At 43.3% G+C, this 9,110-nt stretch overlaps 1 protein-coding gene across 3 annotated transcripts in view; it reads right to left on the bottom strand.

The window, feature by feature from the left end:
• The window catches only part of SNX18 (sorting nexin 18), a 101,322-nt gene that overhangs the window by 65,242 nt on the left and 26,970 nt on the right, over positions 1-9,110 (bottom strand). The window lies entirely within an intron of this gene.

Raw genomic sequence — 9,110 nt, 5'->3', positions numbered from 1 at the left:
AAAAAAAAAAAAAAAAAAAAAAAAGATGCTCCTGGATGATACCAGACGGGCCCAATGAAATCCCAAAGGTCATTTAAATGTGGATGCAGAGACAGTGTAGGAGTGATTCGATGCTGGTGTGGGAAAGACTCAGTCAACATTTGCTGGTTTTGAAGACGGAAGGGAGCCAGGAGCCAAGGAACGAAGCAACTTTTAGAAGCTGGAAAAGGCAAGAAAAAGGATTCTCCCCTAGAGTCTCCCTAGAAAAATGCAGCCCTGCTGATACCTTAATTTTAGCTCAATGAAATCTGTTTTGGGTTTCTGATCTCCAGAACTGTAAGGTAATATATTTATGTTTCAAGCCACCAAGTTTGTGATCATTTGTCACAGCAACAATAGGAAACTAATGCAATGACTAAAGAAGCTCACTGCAGCATCATTTGTGACTAGCCCCCCCGCCAAAATTGTAAACAACCTAAACACCCATTAATAAAAGCCTGACAAAATACTGCATCATTACCACGGATGCTGAAGATTTTAGGCTTTCATCAAAGAGAGAGCTGCGGGAGATAACCTCTCTTTCTGCTTTCGTGAGGGCTTGCCAACCAATTTAAAATAGAAGGGAGGGAAAATACAGCAAAGAGATTCCAGTCAATAAATTATAAATGCATAGCAAATAGAACACAACACTGAGATTATAGTACTTTGGGGTCACCCAGTCTTATTTCCTTCTCACCATCAACCTATAAACATGCCAAGCACTGCGCTAGAAATTGGAAAATATAGAGAAAAGAAGCTCACTGACTAGAGAAGGAAGAAGCAAGAGAAGTATACCAAGTGCAAGACATGGCAAAGCAGAGGAAAGCATGGGTACCTCGCACAGGGAGCTTCCCATGCGGGAAGTCAGGGTGGGAAGGCGGGACAGGACAGCTTCCAGGAGGAAATGCCTGAACCCAGTCTCAGAGGAGGAGCAGGATTCAGCCAGACAAAGAAGACTTGGAAGGCCAGCCATCCCAGGGGAGGAAACAGCTTACCCAAGGCTAGTTGGTATGATGTCCAATGTGGGTGGGGTAGCATCTGAAAAAACCAGAAAACTTTAAAACCCTACACAAGGACTTTTACATAATTAGCTTTTTTACATTCTCTGAACCTCAGTTTCCCCACCTTCATAATAGAATCATAACATCTTCCTTTCAGGAGAGAATGAAGGGATCAGAGTCTCAGGGCCAGAAAAGGAAGACCTGGTCTTGGGAAGTCCCTGCCCCGTACTCTCTCCTCCAGGCCGAAGCCCTTCAGCCCCAGGGAGGCTGGAGCCACTTTTGGTTCTTTAAAGCCCTGATGCATTAAAGAAGGAAAACCACTTTGTGGTATATTTTAATCATTTATATTTAACAGATCGTTCCTTTTAACACATACAAAATACAATGAAATAAAATTACGTATTCATTCAAAGTTCAGGACAGAGCATGTGTTCTGGGACTGGAACAGAGATTTGAATTTATATAATGAACGTTTTCGTCTTTCAATCCCTTCCCTGGTTATGACTCTGTAAGACCTCATGTGGAGGGAAACTTTGAGTGCCTTGGTGAATGAGAAGCTGCAACAGCCTGCCGGTGCCAGGCCCTGTTTATGTTGACTGGAAGAAAGAAAGCCAAGTTGTGCATCAAAATCATCTGGAGAGCTTTTAAAACAGGTTGAAGCCTGTGCCCCACTCTCTAGATTCTGATTCATTTGGTCTAGAGTGGGGTCCAGGCATCTTAACATATTTTAAAGTTCCTCAAGTGATGATAATGTAAAACCAGGGTCAAAAAATACCATAAATGAAAGTAGGAGAGACTGAGACAGGAATCCCTTAAAGTTTTATCAACTCATTTACAGATATTTATTGAAAGACAAACCATGGTAAAAAACGAAAACAAAAGACAAAGGAGCAAATGGGAGCCAAAGGAAGCTTCAGTAAAAAGGCTCACCAAGGACAGACAGTGGTACTGCACCCAGCGGGCAGAGCACGGAGCACGGTGCAGGCCCAACCATGAAGAGCAATGCATCTAGTGTTTGCACATAGTTGCATAGTGGGAAGGAATCCAAAAGAATTGTGAACAGTCTGTTAAAGTTTGTCAATTCAGTTTGCAAATATCACGTGACAGCATCCTGACCAGGCAGTTAGGAGGTCCCCAGGGTCGATGGAGAGGCAAGCGCTGGCTCCTCAACCCCTATGTTGGAGACACCAGCACTGGTCTGAGGGAGCCACCATGGTGACCAGGCAGACACCACGGTACCAAGAGAGAGACAAGATTCTCAGGCTGTGACCAGGATAGCCAATCTACTGCTGTAATACAGATGCATGCACCCAGAACCATGGAAGTCAATTTTCTGTGTCAGAACTCTAGTCAGGCTCTTATACCTGGGGACAGTGATGGAGGGGCCCCTAGGGACTTAAATAAGAGTGTTCTCTGAGAGCTGAGTTACAAAATCAATGCTTAATAGAAGAGCCATGCTAAGGAGAATGAACGGTCCTGAAATCAGAGCAAGACAGATGGTGAAATTATAGAGTAAGCAGTTGTCTAATCAGAAGGGGTGGTCATCAGCCATATGGGGGCACAGGAAACAAGGAAGGCACTGTCCCTGGGCTTGCTAAGCGCCGTACGGGGGACGTGGCACCCTGGTCAGGGGGACTCAACCCAACTGTCCTCAGCCTCCGCTGCCTCCATTTTACTGTGGCCCCCACTGTGTCTGGATTATCACAAAGCCTCCTAACTGGCCTCTCTGCTTCTGCCTTTGCTGGCCCCAGCGAGCAGCTAAGTTACCCTGTCAAAACATGAGGCGGATCATGCTCTTTTCCCCTCAAACCCTTCAGTGGTTCCCATCTCACTCAGAGTAAAAGCCAAAGTCCTCCCAAAAGCCTGTAGCCTTCTATGACCTGGAGTCCCACCTCTGGGCTTCTTCTCCCCCTACTCAGCCCTGCCCCACCTCTACCCCTACCCCTGACTCCTCACTCCCATCCCATACTGCCTTCCTGCTGTGCTTCAAACAGCTGGCTGTGCTCTGGCCTCGGGGCCTTTGCATTCGCTCTTGATGCTCTGGAATGTTCTTCCCCTGCGTATCCACAGGGCTCACTCTCAAGTCCTTCAGGTCTTTACTTCAGGTTGGGAGGCCTGTCCTGACCGCCCCGTATTTAAAATAACAAATTCTCCCACCTCTCACCACTCATTCCCAACCCCACTTTACTTTTCTCCATGCCGCTTATAATCATCTAAATATCCTATATTTCACTAATACATTTGATTATTATGTCTCCCCCCACTAGAATGTAAGTTCACGAGGGCAGGGATTTGGGTTGGTTTTTGTTAACTGCTGTATTCCCAGTACCTAGAACAATGCCTGGAAAATAGGCTTTCGGTGAATATTTGTTCAAACAAATGAATAAGCATCCAGGACATCTCTATAGTAGCAATGGCTTCATCAAGTTTTCGAAGGTAAGTGACTCAAAGGTGTGTTGATGTTGGGGTAACTACCTTTTTCACAGCAACCTTTTGATGATGATTTGGTTTCCCACAGAGTAAAGGAGAGAGGATGTGCTGGTCAGAAGGCATGGGGTCTGGTTCCATTCCAAGTTTTCGTATGGAAGGAGTGAAAGAAGCAGCATGGCAACTGGTGACTTTTTCATCTTATTTAGGGCTTCAGACTCCCAACAGCTTCCATGATGATGAGTTCCTGGTCTTGACCTGTGAGACCCCCTTGGCCACCCACTCGGAGGCCAGCTTTCCTCTTGATTCCTGGAGCTCAGCTTGTGCCTTTCAAACTCTGCCAGTTGTGTTTAGGGAGAACACACAGCAGCAACCTGGCATATGCGGATCTGACAGTCAAAACGATGGCTGATCACAAAGGGCTGGGTAGGGAGTGACGTGCAACCGTGGGTCCTGCTGCCCAGGTGCTGATTCAAACTGGGCGGGCTGCGCGGAAGCAGGCCCGCGGCTGAGCAGAGCCGGTCCTCCTGCAGCCGACACCTCTGTTCTCCTGGAACCAGAACACAGGTCTGTCTTTGTGGAAAACAGCCCTCACAAGAAGGCCCACCGCTTGTGCTGGTGGTGCGAACGCAGAATTTTGGCATTTCCTTTCTTTCATAAGATGCAATTTAGTGTGATTCACAAACCTGGTGAGTCCCAGAGGTCCTCTGTTCTCCAAGCACAGTCCTCTTGCACTTACTGCCTAGGCCTCGATCACGGCCGGGTCCCGGGGCGGTGAGGACAGGGCACAGGGCTGGTCCTCGGGGGGAATATCACCGCCACCTCCTCCTCGACTCAAGCACTTGCGCCTCTGTTCTCAAACAGGAGTAACCCGAGCTGTGGGGTCAGCTGACCTGGGTTCAAATACCAACTCTGCCTCTTTCCGGCTGTTGCGACCATCATGGAATGTCTGGAAGCCTCAGTTTCCTCGTTTGTTAAAATGGTTTTGTAAGTGAGTTCTGTAGATAAAATAATGTACGTAATGGCCAGTTATAGTACCATACCTAGAGCAGAATACACACTTGAAATCTAAGTGGTAGGAAAAAGAAATCCATCTCAGCCCAGGATCCATGCGTACTTAGTTGCTAAATGTCATCACAGAAGTGACAGGGGTGCAGAGAAGCGACCAGACACAGGGATCAGAGCATTGTGGAAGGTTTCACAGGGCAGGGAGGAAGACAAAAGAGTAACCTGTACCACAGAAAACAAGACTATGGTTTGGTCATACATTTCTCGACAGTCTACTTTACCCATTCTGGTAACAGTACACTTCCTAATAATGCTGCTGGATTTCAATAAGGAATAACACAATGAAGACGGATTTGCTCACTACTGTGAGTCCACTGTTCACACGAGATTGTTCCTTATACGTTTGGACAACCTGCTTCTGGGTCTCAGAGGCGTTGGCACAGAGCTATGGCTCTATCCTCCTTTGTATAGCTTTTTTTTTTTTTTTTGGCTAGTCCCTCTGTCAATTTTAAAATTTATCCTTATTTTTATTTTTAAAACAAAAAATACATTCAATCATTCAAATTCAAACATATACAAAGGCATGTAAATAAAAATCTCCCTCCCACCCCTATCCCCCTGCTGCCCAGTTCCCAGAACCCAAAGCAAACAATGTTACCTTGTTACTAATTGTTTGTCTCTACTTTTAGAAATAATCCAGGCGTATATAAGCAAACATAATTGTTTTCTCTTTTATTCAAAGGGTAGCATATAAAAATTGTTCTGCCCTTTTCTTTTTGTCATGTAATTTTTCTTGGGAAAATTCTATATTGGTATCTGAAGATCTTTGCTTTTTTTTTAGATGATTGACACCTACAGTTTTTAATCCTTCAGATAACTGTGCAATTTATCATGGGATCACCTGTCAGCATGGGTACCTAAAAAGTCAAATTTTCTTCCCATGGATTCTAGAATAGGAGCTATTAAAAAGCACCACATGTTAAGAAAACTGCCTTTTTTCCCAGGATTACAGGTTTCGCTTTTCCCTTAGCTATTTTTGTTCAAACACAGGACAGCAGATGTCAATAAAATCATTATTAATTTGGTAAGCAAAAACAGAATTCCAAGCTGTCTTCAGATATTCTGGTAGAGAACAACTTCCTGAACATACTGGTATTTAAACTCTTTAAGAGCCAGTGGGGAGCCTTATGGAAAAAGGCTGGTCTCTGGAGAGCTGAGCCCCTGCCCACCCCAGCAGGAGAAACTTGGTGAGTCTTGAGCAGCAGTGAATTAGGCTTCTAGTCAGAATATGCAAGGATGCTGTGCCAGGGTTCTGGAACCAGGAGGGGGGTTTGGACCTGAGGCCGGGCTGGATGGGGAGAGCTGGCCAAGACAGGTGCCAAGGTGAGAACGCCGTGGCTGACAGTGGGACCTCCCGCCTGACGGGGACCGGAGTGTGGATTCCTTACAGCTGATGTGAAGTTCTTATTATTTAAACCCTTCATCTCATCCCTTCTCACGTAATCACAGGGGATCTTTATTGTTCTTACTCTTGCCATGCATTGGGCTCAGGGCATTTCATATGTCATTCAATTCTTGCAGTATTTCTGAGAAGCAGATACTCTGTCCCACGATGGATAGAAAACTGGCTCAGAGAGATTAAGTGACTAGCTCAAGACCACGCAACCTTTGGGAACATTGCTATCATTTATTAAGTACCTACTTCTGGAATTTTTATCACTTCCTATGGTTATTCAGAGAGGAAGTACTGCCAAATAGTTAAGGACTGTACATACTAGTTAATCTAATACTCTCTAATAAAATCTAAGTAGGTCTATCATACAAATGAGGAAAACTGAGGCCCAGAGATGGGTTGGTGAGTTGCCTGAGGTCATTCAGAGAGTAGACAAGCTAGAATATGACCCCTGGCTCCAATGTGTTGCCTTCCTCACTGATACGCTGGGTCAGCTTCCCCACTATATGCTCACAGAGAAGTCCAGCAACTCAGCAGTTAGTTAAGTCCTGAAAGCCATTTCCTCGAGTGACTGAAAATTTAAACCACTAGAAAAATAAGATCTGATGCATCTGACCATTTCAAACTTAGAAATCATTTCCAGATAGGCTGATGGGACCCACAGCAAAGGAATACCATACACACACCTTGTGTGTTTCTAAGCCTCTTTTCACCCAAGAAAGTTGAACTGCCTTTAATAAAACAAGCCACTTTTGGAAGCTCCATCTCTGCCACAGGAATGATGGGATTGGGACATCCTAGGGTCAGGACCAAGTAGGAGGAACTGATGATCCCTAGAAAGGCTTTAGCTATGATCCAATCCTAGATTAACTGCCCACCAATTCAGAGGCCTGGGATAGAAGTGAATCCTCAGCTGGGTTTTTCCATGTTCCTGCCCCCAGACCCCTAGCATAGCGCCCTTCTGTACTCTGCCTAGAAGTCTACTCCACCCACCTCAGACTCACCAGAGCCTACCACGTGGAGAATTGTTGGTTGCTTCTACCTGTGACCAAGCGGAACTTGTCATGGCTGATTCTGACCCTGACCAAGTGGAATTAAACCTCTGACTTGACATTAGCTCCTGTGGTTTCCTTTCTTCCCTCAAACACCCTCTAAGGGAAACTCTCCTTCTCATGCCCCACCCCCTAATCCCAGGCCACAGCTGATTTGTCCAGCTTGGGTCAGGTGTCCACCACTGGCCCAAGAAACTTATGAACTGCAAGATGGCTTGGCCGTTTTAGATGTATTAGAAGGTGCTGAGAAAGCCTAGCCACAGGAAAAGAATAAAATAGACCCATAAAGAAAAGAAATTGACAAATTAAAAAGACCCACGTAGAGGGCAAGCTTAGTTCTTGTTCTTAGTTCTTAGTCCCAAAAGATGGAACTTTTGGTCCCGTGTGGGGTTCGCCAGGTTCTGGTACCCACCCCGTGACCCTTTACATTTTGGATCAGGCTGGTTTGAGATGGCAGCCAACAGCGTCAGTTTCCAACAGAGATAGCTTGTGAAGTGCTTTCCTTAAGTACCTACTCTGCATCAGGTGCTCGGCTCACAACAGCTATTATTTCAAAACATCTCACTCACAATTTATTGCTATACGCTTAATAGTTACTGAAGTTACTAACATAAGCAGATACTCAGTGGGACCACCCAAATGGCTTATGGATTTAAATTAATCAAATTTACTACACAATTTCATGAACAATTTATATGGCAACTGCAGATGGAAGCTTAAGACAGTGAACTCACTCTTCTATCTTTCTGTTTAAGTCTTTCACATTAAATAAATGCCTCCTTGACTACTGGAGAAAAAATAATTATAATATTCCATTGAAGCTGAGAAATAAAGCAACCTTTGTTTATTTTCAAAAGATAAACATGGCTGATCTGCACTAATCGTAACATTTTGAAGGAAAAAAAATATTCAACATTTTTAGCCTGTAAATAAATAGTATCCTGTTTTACTTATTCTGTTAGCCAAAGATAAGGCTGGAAATGAGAAAACTGGATAATGCTTACGGATTTAAAAGTATCAGAGATGGTATTCGATTCTGAGGAAATAAAGGTATAAATGGAAAAAATGGCTTAGTAAATGAATAGAAAAAATGAACTTAGGAAAGAATGACATTTAGAAGTTTATACAATAAACTTTACATGCTTGACTTGAGAGACTAAAACATTTTTTCAAGTCCTTAATGATGAGAACAGCAGCAAAATTCAAGACAATTAAAAATCGGCATTTAAGAATCTGCTGTATTGTTATGAATAAATCTAAGACAACTGTATCAGTGAAGCCTAAGAAAATCCCAATTACGACTCTATTCAAGCCAAGGAGCACTGACTTTCCGTTTCATTTTCAAATGTGTTCCCTTATTCCAGATTTAAACTGTACCTTCAGATACAAAAGCCTAGAAGAGAAACAGGGTTCCAATGCATGGCTGTAGAACCAGTCTCGCTGCATTACACTTACAGCATATAAACGCCTCTGTCTCTAATTAAAATAGCACAGCCAAGCTCAAGTGCATGCCCTCCTGTTCTAAATACATCATATATCTGAAGTATAAATTATAGAAATAAAGACAAATAATGGCATGAAGGGCATGGTAGTTTATTTTAAAAAATTGTACCACACTGATCGTAATGACCAGCATACACATTATGATGGCTTTTCTCTTGGGTATTAACATTGCAGTATTTTTGTATACTGAAATGTTTCAATAGGACCAAGAACGTTAGAGATATAAAGATCTTAGATGAAAATGAACACTAATAATTCCGGTGTCCTACCCCACAGAATTAATTTAAACCCCTTATGAATCAGTGGCATTATAATGTTATATAGTTATGAAGAATGAAAGTTCTCTTCTAAATAGGCAGCATGAACTTATACTTCCTTTCTCTTTAATCTTTAGTTTTTATAATTTAAGCCATGTCCACCCTGGCCAAAGCACAATCATACAAGACGCCTCAGGTAATTTCAGTGCTACCATTGCAAAGTTTAGTGATTTTTACTTAAACAAACAAAAAAAATCAAACCACTGCCCAAAAAGGAGGCAAGTAAAACTGATTTTCCAATCATTTGAAAAGCATAGTGCTTATTTGTCCAATACAGACTCAAACTTAAATTAAATGCTATCATTATAATCTCCAAACTTCTGCAATAAAA

This window comes from Physeter macrocephalus, chromosome 8, assembly GCF_002837175.3.
Source record: "Physeter macrocephalus isolate SW-GA chromosome 8, ASM283717v5, whole genome shotgun sequence".
Taxonomy (NCBI): Eukaryota; Metazoa; Chordata; class Mammalia; order Artiodactyla; family Physeteridae; genus Physeter; species Physeter macrocephalus.
This window is presented reverse-complemented; position numbering and strand designations above follow the sequence as displayed.